Raw genomic sequence first — 22418 nt, forward strand, 5'->3', positions numbered from 1 at the left:
ACTTCTCTACATGTCCTTTCTTGAATTATACTTGTCCGTTTACTGTATCCAGTTCAAATCCACGCCTGTCATTTTCAAAATCGCAAGTAGTATTGGGTATCGCTGGTGACGGTGGACAAACTTCACTTACAAATAGAATAATTCAATAAATGATTACCGACTACCACACCACTTTGAATGCCACTTAAATCTTTTCTGTTGTCCATGCTAGTACTGATTGGACACTTTTAGCATTCCTGTCCGAGCGTTACCGCGACTTCCACGTGGCACTCATACACTGCCGATGAGAGAGGTAAGCTCTGGCTTGGATTAATTTTCTTTGCTAACCTGTGTTACACTGGCGTAAGAATTCCATCACAGCTGTTGACACTGGAAGGTGAGCAGCTGTGATGGAATTCTGAGTGTATAGTTCAGCATGTTAAGATTCATTCCTCATTCCCCAAGGCAAATACATACATACCTACATTCCTCATTCAAAGATTCCTCATCTTCCGAAGAAATTCTGGCTCCGATTTTATTGTAAGATTTATACGCAAATTTTGACAAAATCTAAGTTTGGCACTCGTGAGTTGTACAGTTGTTAGTATCGTGGCCTCTCCACAATTTCAAGCTGCGAATCCGCATAGATTTCTGCTTATTATGCAAATAAATATTATTAAAATATTATAAAAAAAGTTTACTGTCTTTGTCCTAAGAACACAATAATAAATCTTTCGAAAACAACTAAAGTAAGAATGTAGCTGCTTATTAACCTAGTAGGACAGATAAACAATTAATCTGAAACTTTAAACAAACATTGCATTCCATTCTTCAAGCAAAATTCAAATAGTTTCAAAAAAGAGTGACGGGGTACCTGACAAGGTCCCTTGCCCAATTTCTCTAAGAAAACTGTAAGAAAACGCCTTTAGAAACTACTGTAGTAAAAGTGGGACTATATTATGGAATATAGTGGCATAGTGTTTTGTGAAAGGCGCCACCTGTTGTTTCCCACATCTGCACCATGGTACTTTGTGAAGAAGTACAGAATCTCTGTAAAAGCCAGAAAAAGTGTAATGTCTGGTTTCTGTCAGAGTAGTGTTATGTTTTGTTGTTGTGTGTCTGGCTGTTTGTCCGCAGAGCCCCTAGTGGGAATCCACGTTGTTCCCCACAACCACTGGTGGTGTGATGGTGGGTCTCGATTTCTGACTATAATTGCAGCCCAAGAGTTCTCTGTTGGGCAATAAACTGTTTTGTACGTTGCAGGATACCCTGTAACAACACCCGAGCGGACATTGGGTTCTTGAAGTAAGACCACGTCTATTTGATTTTCCTCTATTTTTACTTTTAGATGGTCGGTTACCCTCTAGCTCCCTGTGCATTTTGTTGGACAATTCTTATTTCTTTTTTAGTTATTGGTTTATCGGGCTCTATCCATAGTTGATTCTCATTTGGCACAGACTTTTAGATATACTGGACACTTTCCATCCCTGATTGAGTGCTGGTGGGATGCCTTGGCCGCCTTATAGTTGGCACAGGTTGGTGGTTGGTCTTTTGCTGGGCATTCCCTGTATCCATGCCCTTTTCGGTTACAGTGGCCACAGTTCGACTCTCGCTGGTTGCACGTGTGCGAAGTATTGCCAAAGCGAAGACATTTATAGCATTTGGGGACAGGAATATGTTTTTTAAATCTGTGGCTTCCCCAGCCAATGAAAATACGGCTCTGCGTTGCTAGTATTTACCACGCTCTAGTAGAGAGAGATGGATTACCCAGTTTACGTTAGAGTGAGTTTTTGATTTAGTCTTGTATTTTGGAGTGACGTCATTTTCTTCTTCGTTTTCATGTAGGTGCAGGCTGAGGTTTTTACTGTAAATTTCTTCTGCAAGTTCTTCGGAGGTGACGCCCTGATCTACGTCAAACACTACGATTGAAGGCCCTTTTTTCTTGGGAGCTTCTGCCCTTAGTCCAAACTTGGTCAAATTGGCATTGTTAAGGATAGTTTGTGCCTCCTCCCTGGTGTCTGTTTCTATCACCATGCCTGGGTGCCTGGTGTTGCCGATACTCCTAACCTTGACAGACAGTCTTGATTTGCTCCTTTAGATTAGCTGTCAGGGTCCCTTTGACGGCTTCACAAAGCTGCACATCCTCTATCGGTTTAATCAAAACGATGTGCGATTCTGGCTTTCGTGTTGTCCTCTTGGTCTGGGAAATGTCAGGTTTGTTATGTGCATCAGGCGCGCCATTTCTCAATGCCTCTGGAAAGGTTGGGGGCGATGTTGCATTTTATTTCCCCTTTCCTGCGAAAGAACTTCCAGTTTGGATTGTAGTCGTTCATGTTCAATATGGAGATTTAGGATTACCGTCTCCATTTTGCTGAAGATGGTGAGAATGTCAGTGCGGATAGCAGCCGTGGCTCTGTTGGATTCCTTGCCCAAATATTCATCGTGTCCCTCTAATAGCAATGACTTGGTCCGCAGGGGTTCCTGATAGTGGGGGACTCTGAGTAAGGGGAGAGGCTCGGGTATTATTATCTAGGAGAGTACAATAATCCTCTCCTAGATAATTATAACACCACCAGGAGAGGCTAGGGTATTATTATCCTCGTGGTCAGAATCATTTGTCGATTCGTTTACTCCGTCGTCTGGATTTTCGTTTGCTGGTTTGCAAGTCTGTCGCAGATTTTCTTCTAAACCTCTTCTTTAGTTTTAATTTTGAAGATTTGGTTGTCTCTTCATTTGTAGCCGGCGCTTCATTTCTTGAGCGGATGGATATATTACGGAATGCATAGTGTTAGGGTTAGGCGCCACCTGTGGTTTCCTGCATTTGCGCCATCTTCCCGGAACCTTGCACCTGTGGTGAGCCTGAAACATGGTATCATATAATGCACGGCTGTGAGTGCTATGAGGAACGTAGAAGCGTGCTAATAACTAAAATACAGTACAAACCAAAAAACAAAGAACACCATCTCTTGCACACAGAAGACGACTACGCGGCTTTCAGCCAGTTTGAACGAGAAATCTTCGACCGAAGAAGAACGGAAATTGCCATCCACAATGAATGAAAAATTAAATACTCAAAGAAAATCGACCACCCCACAAGACTGCAAAGAGTAAGAAGAAATCAAAATGATCATGGAAGAAGACAACCCCCACCAAAGTGAGGCCACAAACGGATCAAAGGACCTAACAGGACCCTACGAAGATCAAGAAAATAGCAAAGTGACAAGGAATCTGGTCAGACAGAACCACAGGAACTAACCGACGAAGATGAGTACATGCAAACAAACCAAGTGACAAGAAGCCCGGACTGGACATAAATGCAGGAACTATTTGCATTACGCCATATGGCGGTCTGAATAGGACTCCCTAGTCCTATTCACCTTTAATTCCCAATCCCCAGGCAGGGGGTGACGGTTTCCTGTTTCGCTCCCCTGCCACTCCCCGCTTCTCTACTCCTGGTGGGGCATGGGCCTGCCCCACTTATTTTGGGGACACCTACTCTATTGTCCCCATACGTCTGGCTTTTCTCCCCAGTCTTTAGCCTCCCTCCCCTACTCTGTTTATACACCAGCGCATGTCCCACACAATGTTAAAAATTAAAATATGTCCAAATTCAAACCGCTGAATAAACAAATTTTTAATTTGTTTATTCTAGACCATTCCAGCAAATCATCCAGGATTTCTTTCCCATGTGTTTCTAGCAAAAGTCTTGACCTGCCTGGTATGCACAACCTAAATTGTCGGCATATGCTATTTTATTGCAAATTTGACTTTCTTTTAGTAGCCATTGGTCTAAAACAGAATTCCAGAGGAGAGGCCCAAGGACCGAGCCCCGTGGGCACCCTCTGGAAATGAATTTTGAAAATACCAAGTGTTGCGAGATGACTTTTATCTGCCTATTTGAAAAATAAGATCTAATAACCTGATATAGTAAATCATCACATTCTGCCTCTCGAAATGACCTGAGGGCGCTCTCCCACCGAAAGCGCCCTCAAAGTCGATAAAAACAATCATCATGTATTTTTTGTCTGTAGTTTTACATAGATTCACCAATTTTCTGATGGCATCTTTAGAGGAGGAGCCTTTCTTAAAGCCGAATTATGAATTAGAAATCATACTACTTGCAGCCAAAACCTTCTGCATCCTAGGCGCTAATAATTTCTCATAAAGCTTTCCAAGATTTCCTGGATGGGATATTGGGCGATATGCCTTGGGGTCCTTTGCCAATTTTCCAGGCTTTCTGAGCATCTTTACTAACGCAATCTTCTAAAAATTTAGAAAAGTCCCCTCTAATAGACATTTGTTGAATACATTCAACCATATATGTAAAAAATGTCGGTGAAATCTTTTGATTGCCACATTTTCAACTAAGACCATTCCAGGACATTTTGACAGATTAATTTTAGAAATTGCAAGTGCAAGTTCATCTAGACTAAACAGTTCCGTGTCATTTGATCCCTTGTAAGATCCGTTAACGAACTTTATCTGAGTTTGTTCGGTTGTGTCTTGCTCTGGGTGATCATCAGGGAAAAGTCTATCTATAATAACTTCAACCGTGAAGAGCCAATCAGTAGTCAGACTTCCGTTAGAGGAAACAGAACTATATATCTCAGGAGTTACAAGTTTGTCACGACAAATTTTGTATATTAATCCTCATGGATCAGAATTACCTGTATGGGACACTAGTTTCTGCCATGAGGATCTTTTGGCTTCCACAATAGCTTCGAAATATTCCTTACTTAATTGACAATAGACTATCATGATATGATGATATTAGGGAATGTGGAAAATTTTTAATTGATCAATGGTAAACGCGAGCACGTTATTTTCGAGGGACAGCTGTCATGTGGATTGCTGCCGTTGCCCGGATAAATACTGATATTCTGGAAATTTATTAAACCAGAGTTTCTGCGTATTTTTGGAGGACGTTTTGCAGAACTTAAAGATGCCTCTGATGGTGGGTGCACCTCTTGACCGTCCTTACTGAATTAAAGGATTTGTCGCAAGTATTTGTGACAGGTAACATGCGCGCTCCAAGAAGTGGAAATGTAGAACCAATCCTCGTGTATCAATTTCTAACATGTTTTGAATGGCAGTCCTTTTATCACCCAAAATCTGGAGGATTTTATCTTTCCTGGAGCCTTGCCTCTCAACTGTGTTCACAGGAACACGTCTCTTACAAGGACTCTCCACTTTCTGTGAAGAGACCTGTTAAGACCACTTGGAGAGCCATAGGCTGAATGCCTTTTCTATAGATACTTACGTGGGCACAGTTTTTCTGAATTGGCTGCTGTAATTCCCATTCGCTCTTCCAAACTATGGACACGTGCCACAACCAATTAGCATCAATCTACTGTCAAACTCCAAGCCCATAGAGCCATTGCTTTTAGGTGAGCAAGCTGAATCTGTGGGTTCATCCTAACTTTGTGGACAAAAAGACACGCTTCTTGTATGTGAATTTTCGCTGTGGCATCTAGAGATAGCAGGCAGAATTCCGGAAAACTGTCAACCAGTCTCAGGTGAAGTGTTAGGTTGTTAAGGATATAATCCGGTTGGGTGGCACAAATCTAGTCTGAGACGACTCAACAGTTCAACAGGTTTCGACTATGAAAAGAACTTCAACATCCGAATTGAAGCGTCCTATTAAAGCTGTTTTCAATGCACCAAATATATGAAAACCGCATTGGACAAGTCTGCATTGTACAGATGGTGTTTGAGTGATGCGATGGCATATTCGTAAGTTGCACAATCGGGTTCTGTGACTAAGGGACAGTACTCTAACAGACATTTCTCGAAGGATATAGCATGAAGGACAGTTGTTAAAAGGGTGTTTATATTTGCACCAAATAATTAAGGTCTTGAGAGACTTTATATAATGCCTGTGAATTGCATATATTTTATTGTCTATTTGCCTTTTTTGCTTCATAAACCATCTCAGTTACCAGGTGGCTAGGAAACCAAGTACCCATAAAAATTCCTCCTTTTTGACGGGATTCGAATCACCATATTTTACTCAGTTTCGCAACCCTCAACCAGTCCACATTACTGAAATGCGTATGGCTTTAACAAATTTCCAAGTAATGATCTTAATTTCTTTTCCTTTCACCTGGTTTCTGCGCCTGTATTCTGCTCACATCCCAACCCTCAATCAATTCTTGCTCCTGGAGAAAAGGACAGGATTCAACTGAGTAAGTATGTTTAAAAATAATAAATAACCCTCTTCTGGAAACATTCTGATAGTCTTATTTTGGTGTGGATGATAGTTCCTGTATCGCTTTCAGAATAATTTCCTGAATTGGATGAAAATCTTTGATCCTACTAGGGGGTTTAAGTTTGGATGGGAAAAAAATCACAGGGAGCTGAATCCAATGAGTATGGATTTTTTTACATTAAACTTTAAACATTAGTTGGCATTTTCTGGACCATACATCGAACAGATCCAAATCTGTTTGAAGCTACGTGCTCGGATTGTTAACTACCCTCTCCACCTCAAATCGTCAGTAAATTTTAACTTATCTTGGGTACGCTTAACATTTAAAAAGATTAGAAATAGGAGAGGAACCATCTCTACTTGTTAATCTGAATGGACCATTTATGACAGCCCTTTGTTTCTTATCTTTTAGACAGCCAGCAATCTGGCGTTGAATCTTACCAGTCCAGATCCAACTTCCAGTTTTTATAGCAGCCTCCTGTGAGGTGTTGTACCAAAATATATTTTTTTTAATTAGATATATAATGTCAAAATTGTGTTCTGCATCCAATTGTATAATTACTATATCATAATAATTGACCACATTGGTAACGCATGCCTCCCTTTTTCGAACCCATTCTGGGATCTATTTAAGTTCTTGTCGATATGATCCTGAACCGTACACTTAACCAAAGATTCCATGACCATCCCTACCACAGAAGTAAAACTAACCGGCCTGTTGTTACCTACCATGAGTACCTTTCTGGATTGGAGAGATCTCAGCACTGCCCTCGTGGGTAGCACATTTGGTATGATCGCCGTCCTCCCCACACCGGGTGGAAAAGACCTGCGTTGGAATCTCATTGATGACGTAAGGAATTTTTATGGCCCTTTTGACAACGTGCCTGAGTTAGTCGGTCTCAGACGCGGGTAGCATGGTTTTTTCTCCCGGAAACTCGGGTTTTTCATCCGACGAACAGAAAATGGACCTCAGAATACACGCAACTTAGAGACAGCATACACGGAGCAATGTGTCCTTAGTGGCCGATGCTCTTAACACTCCACTGCAACAACAACAACAGCATCACTGGTCCAATGAAATTGGACGAGTGATGCTGTTGATAATTTATTTTTATTTGAAATAAAATCAGAAAAAGCAGTAGAATTTGTAAATGGTTAATGAAATTTAGTATTAAATTTAATAATAGATAAAATCAGAAAAAACAGAGTCCAGCCAAACTAAATGGAAAGGCATCTTAGCAGTCTCAAGTATGGTATTCAATTCAATATTCAGCAAATTGCAGCGTCTGGAGTCTAGCACCGGTGAGGAGATCTGATTGAGATGTTTACAGCCTGAACGCATTGAGCAAGCTCAATGTTGATGGCATACCGATGGAATCCTTCCTCTTAATCAGAATACACACAGTAGGGGACAAATTCAAATTGAGGATTGATGTTGTAGATGGATGGTTGGAATAAACTGAAGGAAGAACCAGACAAATTGTTCGAGGTGATGTGAGAAAAGTGTTTTATGGCTGATGTTGTATGAGCTTGTGTTCTTGCATCATTTGTCACTACTAATACTAATACTTGTCTCTTGGCGCGCGCACACACATAGCTAAATAATGCTGTTTGTCCAGGGCACTGATGGTTACCCACAACTCCGCTTTTGTTGCTCTGTGAAGCGTGTGGAACTCTGTTAAGGCTAGATGTGTATAAAGTATGGTTTGTGTTAGTATAGTGTAGAGTTGTGTTTTTCTTCTGGCTGTTCAGACGCGGAAAGTGAAGTGTAAAGTGTGTTTAGGGTCGAACGGCAACAGGGGTTTCCCCCATCTCCGCGTAGTTTACATTGTGGTGTAAAGTGTAAAGTGTAAAGTGTGTTTAGGGTCAAGCGGCACCAGGGGTTTCCCCCATCTCCGCGTAGGTTACATTGTATGTGAACCAGTTTACTGGAAAAGCCAGAGATTTAAAAGTGTATGGACTTTGTATATGTGTGATGCCTTGTACCGTTGTTCATCTGGTCATTTAGCCGCCAGACCTCTACTGAGGCCCGACGTTGCCCCACTTTCGCCCCGTGGAGGCAGACCAGGTATCCACTTGAATATAGTTCACTCTGGCAGGTCCTGCCACCTAATTTCCTGAGATTTCAGTGGCTAGGACCTAAAATAAAAATAATAAAAAAAATAAATAAAATAAAAAAAATAATAATAAATAAATAAATAAATAAAATAAAATAAAAATAAATAAATAAAAATGTGATCACGTTGAGGAGGAAGTGCTAGGAGGTCAAAAGAAATTGATTTTCACTTGTGGAATTTAGATTGTGTGGGGCGTTCACTAGCGTGCAGGTAGAGTGGGGAGGGAGACTGAAGACTGGGGGGGAGATAGATAGAAGTATGGAGCAGATAGGGAAGACAACTCCAGTTTACAGTGGGGCATGCCCATGCCCCACCAGAAGGAAAAGAAGGGGTGGCGAGAAGGGGAGGTGACAGCAGGGCTGTCCCCTCATCCCCCGCCAGGGACGGGTAGAAAGTAGGCCAGGCAAGGGAGCTGGCCTATTTGCCAACAGGGCATACATGTGGGGTGGCTTCAGTCGGGCGCCAAGGCGTCAGGGCTGCCCCATTTGGTATTCCCAGGAGTGGAGTGAAGATATCTCTGTCCAGGTTTTCAGTCCAGGTCTGTATGACATTTGTGCAGATCATGCTTGGTCTTTTATTAAGTAGTTACTCGTGGGATCCAGGTCCATCCACTAGTGGATATTCAGTAGGATAGGCTTCAGTCACAGTCAGGGTGGACTCCCGAAGGTCCGATTGTAGTCAATGCATTTGGTTAACAGTTCTCAAATGGAATCGGTGTCCTCCCTCGGTCAGTATTTGGGAGAGTGCAGTTCAGGCACAGTCCAGTTTTATCTTGGTTCATCATTTGTTGTGATTGTTGTTGTATTTATCCTAGTTGTCCTAGATTTTCCGGCAAAGGAAGAGTCTGGCGTCTTACAAAGAGGCACTGAGCAAAGTTGGTTAGGGCATTGTAGGTTCCCTCGTCCTCCAGTAGGTAGTGCTCCTGATTTTTGGGGTTGAACTGGACTCGTGTGATGAGGTGTCCACGCAGATCTTCGTACAGTTCACACTCGTGTAGCAGGTGGTCCCAGGTCTCGAGGGAACCACATGCGCAGGCTGGGTTATCTGTCAGTCCAAAGAGGTGTAGCTTGTGGCGGATAGCTCCATGTCCTGTGAGAAGGTAGGTGACGTGGAGACCAGGGCAGAGCCATGTCGGATATTTTGGGTACACCTTTTGCAAGTTCGGAAAGAACCTTCGCGTGATGTCTCCTTTGTCAGAAATCGTCCAGCGTTGTTGCCATATTGATGTCAAGTACGTTTGCAGCCTGTATTTCTCAACTTCACAGTTATTAGCCGGGTCCGTAGTGTGGTCCTGGAAGGTTGTGACTTTGCCACGTCTGAGTTGCTGAAGCATGCCATTGCGAATCACCTCAAGATCAAGAGGGAGAGCGCCCGTGATCACTTGTAGTGCATGAGTAGAGACTGTCTTGCATGCTTGGGTGAGGGTCAATAGGATGGGTCTATGTATGATATCCAGTCGTCTGCGGTTTACCGCTGTTGAGGCTTTGTGGAACCAGACGCCGGAGGCGTATGCGATTGCCGGGATAATGGCTGCTTTATAAAGGATCGCAACTGTGCGCCTTTTCAGGCCCCATTCGCAACGTGTGACTCTGGCAAGCATGCCAGCGTATTTTTTCATCTTAGCCTGTATATATTTTAGGTGTGGGGTGAAAGACCGATTACGGTCCAGGATAACTCCCAGGTACTTTAGTTCTGTGACTAGCTTAATTGTCCTATTGTTGATTCTTATTTGCGGCGGTCTAGTTGGGGTTAGGTAGCCCTTAAGTAAGATAGATTTAGTCTTGGTGGCCGAAATGGTGAGCCGATGCCTTTCCGTCCATTCTTGCAGTGTGGTTACTGCTGCATTCGCGAGAGTTTCTAGTTGGGCTCTTGAATCTGCAGTAAGGGCTAGGGATAGGTCGTCTGCATAGGCCAATGCCTGTACACCCCCTAAGTCGAGGGAGAGGAACTCATCCAATACATAGTTCCACAGGAGGGGGCCTAATACTGAGCCCTGGGGGCATCCTCGGTGTATCTGTCGATCTACCTTGCAGTAAGGGGCCTGTACCAGGATCCGTCTGTTTGTTAGGTAGCTTCTTATGCAGCTGAATAGATTTGATGGCAGTTGGGCTGCCCTGAGTCTTGCGAGGACGCTCGGCCACCAGAGGGCGTCGAACGCCCCTGCAAAGTCAATAGAGATGAGGAGAAAGTATTTTTGTCGGCAGCTCTCCGCCATGTTAAGGATACATTCCAGTGCGTCGAGGGTTGAGTTTCCCGGTTTAAAGCCAAACTGTTTGTTTGCTGTTAAGCTAGCTGTGAGGTAGTGTGATTCAATCCTATGTCTGAGCAGCTGCTCCAACACTTTCCTGAGCACAGTCAGGAGTGCTATTGGCCGATAGGAGTCCGGCTTGTGCTGTGGTTTTGAAGGGTTTTTAAGGATCAATTTAATGTTTGCCACCTTCCAGTCCGTAGGGAACCAGCCTGAGTGGAGACAGTGGTTGTAAAGGTCCAGGAGCAGATTCGGGGTGTACTCAGCCACTTTCCTTACTATTTCCGGCTCGAGCATATCTAATCCTGGGGTTTTCCTGTTTCTTATCTTGTTAATAGCAATTTGTAGTTCTGCTTGGGTGAAGGGCTCCTCCGTCCTGGGTGATTTGTATGCATCGTTGGCTTGGCATAGCAGTTGCTGTTCAGGAGTGTTGTCTCCTTCAATGGATTTAAAAGTGGCGTCTAGTATATTGTTTACAGTATCGTGCCAGTTGTTGGTCATAGCACCCTGGGGAGTGATGGTGGAAGGGGTTACCTCCCCCCTTGGCAGCTTATTTGTGACTATCCGATAGATGATACTCCAGGGGTCAGAGTTGCCGACAGTAGAGACCAGATGCTCCCAGGACAGCTTTTTCCGCTGCCTGATCGTCGCAGTATAGGTGTTCCTGGCCTCCCTGTACTGTTGCCTGAGTGGTTCCACCTCAGGGGCCGGCCAGGTCCGTCTGGATCTTTGGAAGGCGCGTCTCTTCTGGTTCATTTCTCTTCTTAAAATATCAAGTTCTTGCGACCACCACGGAACGGCTCCTGGCCGAGGGGTCCTTTTCCTGATTGCTTGATTAGCCGCATTTACAATGGCATTGGTGACAGCGCGTTGGTGTTGGTCCGGAGTTTGTTTGTGGAGCTGGTTGAATGGCAAGTTTTGTGCATTTCTAGTGATGGCTTCTTTGAATTTTCCCCAGTCTGCTTTGTTGACAGCATATCTATTCTGTTTGTAACAGTTTGTCTGAGTACGGTGGAGTGATCTATGCATAGTAAAGGTGATAGCCCTGTGGTCGGAGGAGGTCCAATCCTCCTGCACTTTCCAGTCATTGAGGTGACCGGCTAGGGATCTAGTTGCCATGGTGGCATCCAGTGTGGCCTCCCAGAGAGTTGAACTGAATGTTGGTAGATTATCAGAGCGATTTATGACAACAAAGCTGCTATTGGCCAGGAACTCCTCCATGTGTTGCCCATTTCTGGAGCCTCTACGCTCTGGGGTCTCACTGTGCCACAAAGGTGAGCGGCAGTTTAAGTCGGCGGATACAAGGATCTTGGCTCCTGCTAGTTCGGTTTGCACTTGATGCAGATATTGAATGTACGGGAGGATATCTGCTTCTGGACGACAGTACAGGGAAATGATGTAGAGTTCCCCTAGAGAAGTTATGATGTGTGCACAGGATGCCCACTCGTGACACAGGTGTGAGATCTTGGTGACAGTTATGTTGGGGTTTCGTACAACAACTGCAGCCCATGGTGGTGTGATACAGTTCACTGTAAAGGCCAGAGATTTAAAAGTATATGGATAGGAGAGTAGAGAGTGTATTGAGAGTTGTAGTGAAGACAGCCGTTCGAAGTAGTGGCTATTAGCCAGATGAAGAACGAAAATGGAGTAGCAAATGGGGGGCCCAAAGTAAAAGACATAGAATGTGATCGCAATATGGATTCCTCTGCACGGCAGGCACTAGCAGTTCCATATGGGCGAGCCGATGTCAGCAGGTTCCACGCGGGTAACGGCGAAGGGGTCAAGTCATCGAGCTTTATATTTGGTCAAAAATGTTTAGTTCAGACAACGCTGATGAGGTCTCAGCGTATTCCTGCGGCTGGTAAGGGCTTCTTGGGCGAAAGCCAAAGTGCAGTGTAGCTCTCTTGATCGCTAAGGAAGCAGTGATCCTGAACTGAAGGAAATCCTCGCAAGCGATAATTAGATTAGCTCTGTAATCGTCCCAATGTATCCAATGGGAAAATATTTGTTCCCAACTGTCCAGAAGTCCGCAAGTGCAATGCGGGTCTTCAATTATGCCTACGCTGGGCAGTTTGGCATTTAGGGAGCCATGTCCAGTGATGATGAAAGAGGAAAATAATTACGGGGCAAACCAGAGGGCTTTAATTGGTCACGACAACTTGTTGGATGAATTTTTTGGTAACACGGCCCTTTGATGTGATATCCCATCGGGATTGTCATATCTGATAAAGGTGATTAGAGAGATTCCTCTTCTCAAGTTTGAGGTTATTAGTCAGGTTTATATACTATAAAAAAATTATTATTTTAGGGTTTCCCGTAATTAAATACATTAACCAGTATTCGTGTTTGTAAATTGCGTGTGTTCTCTGGTCGATTTGCCTGTTTTGCTGTACGAAAAAACTCCAGTTTCTGAGGGAAAAAAAACCTTGCCATCTACGCCTGAGACCGACTAACTCAGCCACGGAGTGGAAAAAGCCCACTGAAGTTCCTCCCGTCATCGACGGGATTCGAACCCGGTCCTTTTCCACCCGGTGTGGGGAGGACGGTGACGGTACCACTGTGCTACCCACGCAGACAGGTTTATATGTAGACATGTAGACATGTATAGTATCTTATGTAGGACGGCACCTGAACGAAAGTTCATCTCCGTCTTTGTACACTGTGATGGTTACAGAAAGCACTGTAACAGGCCAGAAATGTGTGTAACGTTATGTTCGTGCAGTGTGTGTGTTGTTGTGTTGTTTAGTTGTTTCTGGCCGTTTTGTCACCAGGCAGGCGATCACCTGGAAAGCCTGCCCAGTGTCCGTCTACACCACGGGGAGGTAGGCCACAACTGCGCAAGAACCATGGCCAACCTCAACAGTCACGTACTGAATGTCCAAAGAGGATTTGGAGCCATTCAAAAGAACCCCGCGCCAGCAAGCCGGCAACAGCGCGCACACACACACACACACACACACACACACACACACACACACACACACACACACACACACACACACACACACACACACACTCCCAGGAGAAAGGACAGCAGAAGACGAAGAAATAAGGATGAGAATAGCATAAAGTAAAAAAAAAAAAAAAATAAAATAAAAATAAAATCTTTATCCATTTCTTGCCCACATCTGTATGCAGTGCTGCCCAAAGTGGTCCACAAAGAGAAAAGGTGTATTGTCAAACAGAAGTTGTAATGTCATTCAATCATGATCGGCAGGAACAAGTTCTAGATATAATTCTGAATTCTGTTAATCTGGAGTGGTGTCAGAAGTCTCTGGTAGATGACGGTATCACTGAGCAGAGGTTTAGTTGAAGAGAGTCTTGATAAAGGATGAGTCAGAGAAGTGCAGCATCTGTCAAAATCTTTGTGTGTTCTTGAAAGCCACAACAATTTTGTATATGACGTCATCAGGACGACGAGGCAGCGCACAGTTGTATTATGATTTATGATGCATTTTCAGTTTCATTTCTTGAATTAACATTGAGGTTGAGAGCCTTCCTGCGATTAAAAGCAGCATTGCAGAAGGTTTGAAGGGCCTGGAAATTGTTGACAGAAATGAGTATCTTCTCACCTCCGGGACACAAGTTTGGTACTGTTGCCTTAAGAGCCGATCTTAGATCATCGTAAATGGAGCATTCAAAAAGTACGTGAGGAGAGTCTTCCGGTAGCCCACATCGACAGGAGACTGTATTGGAAAGTCTGAATTGGTAGAGTTTTGCGTTAAGCGAACCATGCCCAGTTAGTATGTAGGAGGTAAACAGTGAGGGTGAAAACCATTTTCTGGTGGATGATGCAAGTAGTGCAGTTACGTCGGGAACGAAGTTTTTGGTGATAGCTCCTTTTTCGGTAGAATTCCATCTATTCTGCCAGGTATTCACTAACAAATTCCAGCATCTGGTTCGCTCAGTTTTGGGATCAGTCTGAGGGTTAACAATGATTCCCTGAAATTCCACGGAAATGCCTTTGCGGATGTAAAAGCAAAGCCCTCTAAACACAACATGCAAGTCAAGTGGTATGGTGCCTGCAAGAGTCTGTAAAGCTGGAGTTGATACTGTTCGGCAAACGTGAAGTAGGCTGAGGAGAAAGCAACGTTGAATAGTGGATAACTTGGTTTGTACTGTTTTGAGTGCAGTACGTCTAAACCAAAGGCTGGCAGCGTAGGTTGTAATTGGGATTATGGCAGCATTGTAAAATAGATGTAGGGTTTTAGTGTTCAGTCCCCAGTCATGTCTGGTAATTTGGAGCAGCATCGCGGTAAAACTCTTAACTTTGACAGACAGATGTTGAATATGCTCAGTAAAGGAAAAGCGGTCGTCGATGATGACTCCTAAAAATTTGGTGCTTCGGACAAGTGGAAGTGATTTCTTGTCAAGTTTTACAACTGGTGGTCTGCGATAGTCTAATTTGTGTTTAAAAATCATGATCTTCGATTTTGTTGGGGATAATTTTAATTTGTTCTTAGAGGACCAGGACGATAGTTCAAAGAGTACTTTATTGGCATAGAGTTCTAATTCAGATCTTGAGTTTCCATTCACTAAAATGATAATGTCATCTGCATACGCAAGTTGTCGCACATTTTGAAATTCAGGAGTCCTAAGCAGCCAATCATCGAGAACTAGGTTCCAAATCAAGGGACCTAAAATAGATCCTTGGGGGCAACCACGGGAGACAGATCTGTTAATCTTCGTGCTTTTAGTGATGACGGTGACGGTGCGATCAGCAAAATAGTTTCTAACAAGTTTATAAAGCTGAAGAGAGCAGTGATTGGAACGGAGTCTGCTGAGGGCACTTTCCCACCATAAATTATCAAAAGCGCCCTCAAAATCGATAAAGATTGCCATAACGTACTTGGAAGTGGAGCAGTCAATGAGGTGGTGGAGTTCTAATAAGGCGTCTTCGCATCCAAGCCCTTGCCTAAATCCGTATTGAAGAGAGGATGTGGAGCTTGTGGCTCCCTGCAGTGTGGTTATTTTATTGGCAATTAATCTCTCTAACACTTTTCCCAGGTGAGAGAGCAAGGCTATGGGGCGGTAGGATCTCGCATTATCTAGTGGCTTACCAGGTTTATGTAAAATCTTAAGAATGGCGTGTTTCCACGGTTTGGGAAACGTTCCAGTATTTAAGCAGTTGTTGAATAATTTAAGTAGAACTTTGGGCCTTAGGTCATAAAAGTGTTTGATAAATATGTTGTCAATCAGGTCATCGCCAGGACATTTGTTTGACTGAATTTTATTCAAGATTGAAGTAAGTTCTTCTGCAGTGAATGGACTTGTTTCTTCTAAAGGAAGGTATTTTTGGTTTAAATCACGAATAGATAGATGGTGTGAAGTGTCAATAGTGAGATCATCGTTAGGCAGCAGTTGGTCCAAGATGGCATTTATGGAGTCTGTTAGTGTAATAGTTTCCATACTGTTGGAGGTAACGGAGTTAAAAATGTCACCCAAGATCATTTTATTTTTAGCAATTTTATAGATGACGCCCCAAGGATTATTATTACCAGACGTACGGACAAAATTGTGCCAGGATTGCAATTTGCTTTCATAAATCAATTTTACGTATTTTCTTTTGAGAGATTTGTATTCTTCATGTAATCTGTTGACTTCTTCTTGAGGCCAAGTACGCCGTTTACGCTGAAAATTTCTTCTGGCTTTATGTACAAGTTTCCGAGTAGAGGATAGTTCGTTATTCCACCAAGGTGTGCAGTTAGTTTTTAGTTTCTTTTTATGCGTAGATTTCTGAATTGCAGTGATGATAATGTTTTGAATCTGCAGTGCTAGTTGTTCGGTGGTAAGAGATTTAAAATTTTCTAGGTTGTCTTCAGGCAATTGAGAGAGAACGGAACGATTAAAACGTTCCCATTTTATGTTTCTAAGAGAGTAACGTATGAGATTACGAAGAGGTTGTTGAGGAGCAAGAGTTGATCCCAGCAGGAAGACGATGGAGCGATGGTCACTTGTCGTTAGGTCAGTTTCTACGTGCCAGTCAATAATATAAGGAGCAATACGGGCTGTAGCCAGAGAGATGTCTATGTTTGATTCACCCAGGGAATTGGAAAAGGTACATGGCTGGTTTGGTTGATTCAAGACGGTAAGTTGATGGGAGAAGATGGTATCCTCAAGCAGTAATCCCCGCGCATCTGTGAAAGAACTATGCCACAATGCAGACTTGGAGTTTGAGTCGAGTAAAATTAGCAGAGGAATAGGGCCTAATAAACTGAATACGGAATCAATATAGTGTAAGTGAGGAGTCAAGTCAGATGACGGGGGGCAATACATTGAGATAACATAAGTCGAGTGATTAGGACTCAAGACTTGAATGCAAATAGCATGCTGTGATGTTAAACAGGACAAGAGTAAAACGTCAACATTTTTATTAAATATTACGATGGCTACCTTAGGATCTGTATGAGTCGGTTGTAAAATCCGAGAAGAGCAAGGATATCCGACAATTCGTCCTTTTTTATGATATGGTTCTTGAAGAATGAGAATGTCAATGAGTTCCTCCTCAGATACACGACGTAGCTCATCTGCCACGGTGCGTGAATGGTGAGCATTGGCTTGCAGAAATTTTAAGTTTACAGTCGAAATATTTGGCTGGGAAGCGCTTGAACTCGATAAGACTGTGATATTAAAAGGGAATTGTTCGTTGCCTTACTGTGTCTTGAGCCTTTATGTATTCAGGACAGTTGATATCTCTGACCGAATGATTAGCATCATGTTTGTGCCTCTTGCAATTAATGCAGACAGGCGGTTGATCCTTGCTGGGGCACTCAGCAAAGATATGGCCTAATTTGCCACAATGTCCACAAGAAGGTCTTTCTTGTTTACACATACTTGAAGTGTGTCCGAAAGCAAGACAACAATAGCACTTCGTCACAACAGTGAACGGCTTAAATCGGTGAGAGGTCCACCCAATAAATAACCTGTCTAAAGTAGAGATAGCCGAAAAAATACGTGGGGTAAAGTCAAACACCCAATTCGAAGTATTCTTTGATTTGGAGCTAGTTTTAAATCGGAGAGTGATCTCTTGTGAGATTTCTTCACGTGTGAATTTAAATTCTTTCAGGTTTTTGAAGTAGAAATCATCAAGTATATCCTCTTTGGTTAAATCATTATCAATATTATATACCAGTAAGGTTGGATTCAATTTCTTAGGTATCTCAGGGGTGATTCCAACATCAGACAGGATTTTTGAGGAAGAGATGGTATCCAAATCTTTACGTGAATCAGTTTCTAAAATTACGCCTTTGTTTTTAATAAGACGGAGAGCTTTAACTTTGACTTCTTTCAATTCTTGCTTTAAGGTTTTAACTACACGTTCTTTAACATCAGTGCTCGTAGTAAGAGTAGAACTCTCGGATGCCTTTAGGAGTAATAAATGTGGTTTTCTGGTTGAAGTAGTTTTAACATTAGCGGATTGCAGACTGTCTGTTTGGTTAATAGAATTTTTTGCAAGGGATTGTGCAGTAGCCTCAGAAAAGTTTTCAGGAGAAACTACGTTCAAAGAAGTATCAACTAATTCTGTAGAAGTTGAAGATTTTGCCACAGAAGCATATGAGAGAGGTGTGGGCATAGTTTTTGAGTCATCACTTCTTATCTGCCGCATCTTTATTTTCATCTTAAGAGCTTCGTTTTCTGTAATCAAGCCATTCACAACTAATTCAAGACCGCTCCAAGAATGAAGAATAGCTTTGATGGCAGTTTTTGTAACCTTACTATTGTCGTTTAATAAATAAGTTTCAATTTCTTCTCGCAGGAAAGTAAGTGCATCGACAGGGGAAAGATCTGAAAGTAAAATAGTCCCGACGTTTGGTATTTTAATTTTCCTGGCAGTTGCAGTAGCAGCCCTAGTCAACATGTCCGGACTAAAATGTTTTATTTGTGAAGAATCAGTAACGATATTTGTGGTCGTAGAATTTGGTACTTTGCTTGAAGATTCAAGATGTTCTGATTTAGCCTTAGGAGCGGTTACACTTGTAGTTTCCCTTGTCTTACTTTGTTCCTGTGAAGAAACGAGGGGTGGAAACTCATCGGTGTTTACCGACAAATTAGTGGCGCCTGTATTTTCTTCCACGTTGGGGGTTTGTTCTTGGGAGGGATCAAGTATGGAGAAGTCTCCTTTGTCACGTGGCAAGTTAAAAGCTTCACTAAAAGCCTCTGTCATCCTGAAGGGTTTTTGCCCTTGAGGTATTTACCTCAGATGGTTAAATAGTAATATGGCGAGGAGTGGCAAGGAGGAAACGGTAAAAGTACGCCCCAATATGTGCGCTAACTTGACCTTGGGGTAGCTTAATCGGCCCTTCTTGTACGAGCTGAATTACTTGTATTGGAAAATCTTTTGTCAATAAGGTTGCTTATGCAGATCTAAAATTAATAAAATAACTTTACCTGATGACTTCTTTTGGAAGCTGATACACTTATTTTGGAGACTTTGGAGCTCATTCGCAGGCTGCCACACACTATACACGCACGAACTTGCTCCAATTCAAAACTTTATGTACGTATCGTATTCCCAGGATTATCCACTAGGCCTAACTGTCAACAATGCGTGTGTGACTACAGCAAAGCGTTAGCAGAATGCTAAGCCTAAAGGGATTAGGTCTATGACGAGAGAGTACAGACCAGATAACCCTCGTAATAACAAAATTTTTTCACTCACTTAATCCACTTGCGAAGTTCTTTTAGCTGGTACACTTTTCCAGTGGAAGAAAACACTTTAAACACATTAAAATAACTCAACATTCAGGAGCTCCAGAACACGTGGCTACACTGAATGACAGCCATTAATCCATCAGAGACAGGTTTATATACTCTTGCCAAAGATGGTATGCTTTTCCTGAGACAATAGGTAGTCCACTAGGCTAGGGATGATCTCCAGGTCAAGGGGTAGCCCGCCGACCAGAACCTGGAGGGCAGTTTACTAACTGAGCACCAGGCCCTCGAAATGATCAGTAGCCAGGGGCGTTGGGTTGATTGGAGTTCCTGTGCATTTCGGACATGTGTGGCCCTGACGACCCAGGACCCAGCGCCATAACAAACTAGAGGCAGCCTTATAAATTAGTGAGGAGAGTTCGGCCGCGAGAGCCCCAATCCTTATGTGTGATTCTTTTCATCAATGCTGAATATGTTTTAAATTTCTCAGCAAAGTATTGAAGGTGTGAAGAGAAGATGATGCCACTGTCGATTATAATTCCAAGTTACCTTAGGTCCGGAACTAAAGCAATGGAAGTTGTGCCAATTTTAATGACGGGTGGTCTTCTGGTATTCATTTTTCCCTTTAAAAAGATGGCTTTTGTTTTGTCAGGGGATATTGATAGTTTACATTCCGGAGTTCATTGGGTGAGACAGCCGATGACAGTTTTTGTTTGTTGTTCAAGAAGAATTCTTGTATTTAAAGGAACGTGAGGACCAGGTCATCGGCAAAAGCAATGCACCCACCATACCCAGATCTTTACCGGAAAATTCATCTAAGACGATGGACCAGAGGAAAGGTCCGAGGACTCACCACTGTTCTAATAAGTATAATTCATCGTTTAAAGAAAATTGGACAAATTATTATTGGTGACGTCAGAGAATTTACTGTTTTCACCTGGTTACTAAGGAGAAATTAAGTGAATGTTCTACTCGATGCTTGCGAGTTGTAAAGTTGTTCGCATGTTCATAATTTGTGGGTTCTGCTGTTTATCATGAGGAGTTATTACTTTACTGTCACGGTACGTTGATATTACTTTCAATTTTATGAAAAATTTGAAATCTTGGATTTCAGTTTGCATTTCAATAGATGTTTTTTATTCACGAGACCCTCCACATTATAAATTATAAATAACTTTACCATCTTATACACTCACTGGACAAAATATTGGATATAGGGATGGTTGAGTGGCAGAAGACAGAGAGTGGTTATCAATGGACACTGCTCAACGTGGACTAATGTTATTAGTGGAGTTCCTCAGTGTTCAGTTTTGGGGCGTTGTTGGTTTCTGTATTTATAAATGATATTGATGACAGTATATCAAGCTGAATATCTAAGTTTGCAGAACATACAAAGGTTGGCAGGGTTGTTAAGGACACTACTAACGCTATGCTGTTGCAACAGGATCTGGAAAGGTTGAGCAGATGGGCTGAGAGGTGGCAAATGAAGTTTAATATTGACAAATGTAGTAGTAGTAGTAGTAGTGGCGTGTGATGCAAGAAAGCAAGTATATGAGCTGATGCAGCATCAGCCAAAAAAAAAAAAAAAAAAAAAAAAATCACACCATTCCACCATTCCTCCAAATACCTGTCCAGTTCCTCCTTAAATTTATTCAACTTCCACAACGCAGATGGAAGTTTGTTCCAGCTGTTCCAGCAATTAACCACCCGCTGGCTAAAGGCAAATTTCCGCACATCTGTTCTACATCTCTCCTTTCTTAATTTGAATTTATGCCCTCTTTGGTTCTTAATCTGAACAAGTGGAAGGATCCCATCAGAATTCAGCGTGCTCAACCCATATGTAAAGTGCTACATATGGGAAACAGCAACACCAGAGCAACGTAACAACTCTGCGATACTACACTAACAGTGGTAGAGAATGAAAAGGACCTGGGGGTGGTTGTGCAGGCAGATATTAAGTTCTCTGAATAGTGCATTCGGGTTGCAAGAGTAGCTCATGGTGTCTTATCACTGATATACAGGAAGTTTTCTAGCAGGGATAAGGAGGTGATTATTCCCTTGTATAAGGCAATGGTCAGGCCACACCTTGAGTACTGTATACAGGTCTGGAGGCCTCATTTCAAGAAGGATGTAGAGCTGCTGGAACGAGTACAGAGAAGGGCGACAAGATTAGTGAATGGAACAAAGGGGTGCTCTTACAAAAAAAGGCTTAAGTTTTGCAAATTACAGTGTCTGGAGACTAGGCACCTGTGAGGTGATCTGATAGAAGTGTACAAGGCCTTGAATGGTTTGGGCATGCTCAATGCCGATGGGATTCTTCCCCTTGCTCAGAATAATCACCTAAGAAGGCATAAATTCAAATTGAGGAAAGACAGATGTAGGATAGATGTGCGGAAATTTGCCTTTATCCAGCGGGTAGTTGGTTGGTGGAACAGACTTCCATCATTTCTTTTGAAGTTGATAGCCTAAACAAATTTAAGGTTCAGCTGGACAGGTATTTCAAATGAAGGGAGGGATGAAATGGGAGTGTTTTTTTTTTTTTTTTTTTTTTTTTTTGGCTGATGCTGCATAAGCTTGCTTTCTTGCATCGTATGCCTCTACTAATGCTAATCTGCTCCACAGTTTTCTGCTTATCGGTTCGCACAAAAGAGGACAGCCTGAGTTCACCACCACCATTTGTCCGGCTGCTGCTGCTCTCTCCACTATCCATCCATCCACTCTTAGAACACCTTTAATTGCAGCACTCTGAAAACAGCCCACAAGGTCAGAAGTTTGCTAATACTGCTACTCTTCACCTGGTAACCGACAATCAGCCCTTTTTCCAATCTGTCAAATCACTTCCATAACGTTTTGACTGAACGCTGTATTACACAAACTGGTATCTACGCATCTTTATTAGGTTGAATTATGGATATGGTCTGAAAGTTGACAACCACCTAGGCGCTGCCAGATAATCAGCGTCTCGGTGGTTGTCTTAGTTAACCAGGTTCCTGTGATACAAATAATTTTATTTCAACCAGGAATTGCATTTTTTTTTTATGAGGCTTCTGACACTTTGGATAAATGTCTAAAGGAGGCGTCTGGGATTGATATTTACCTGGGTTCGTCGTTGCTATGCAGAATCCATTGATTTTATTGCAGAATGCTGAAAAGTTAAGTGATTTCGTGGTGGACCTATTCCCTCTGCTACCGCTGTCGATGTATGGTTTGATGA

Source organism: Mastigoproctus giganteus, chromosome 4, assembly GCF_048544385.1.
Source record: "Mastigoproctus giganteus isolate SK-2022 chromosome 4, ASM4854438v1, whole genome shotgun sequence".
Taxonomy (NCBI): Eukaryota; Metazoa; Arthropoda; class Arachnida; order Uropygi; family Thelyphonidae; genus Mastigoproctus; species Mastigoproctus giganteus.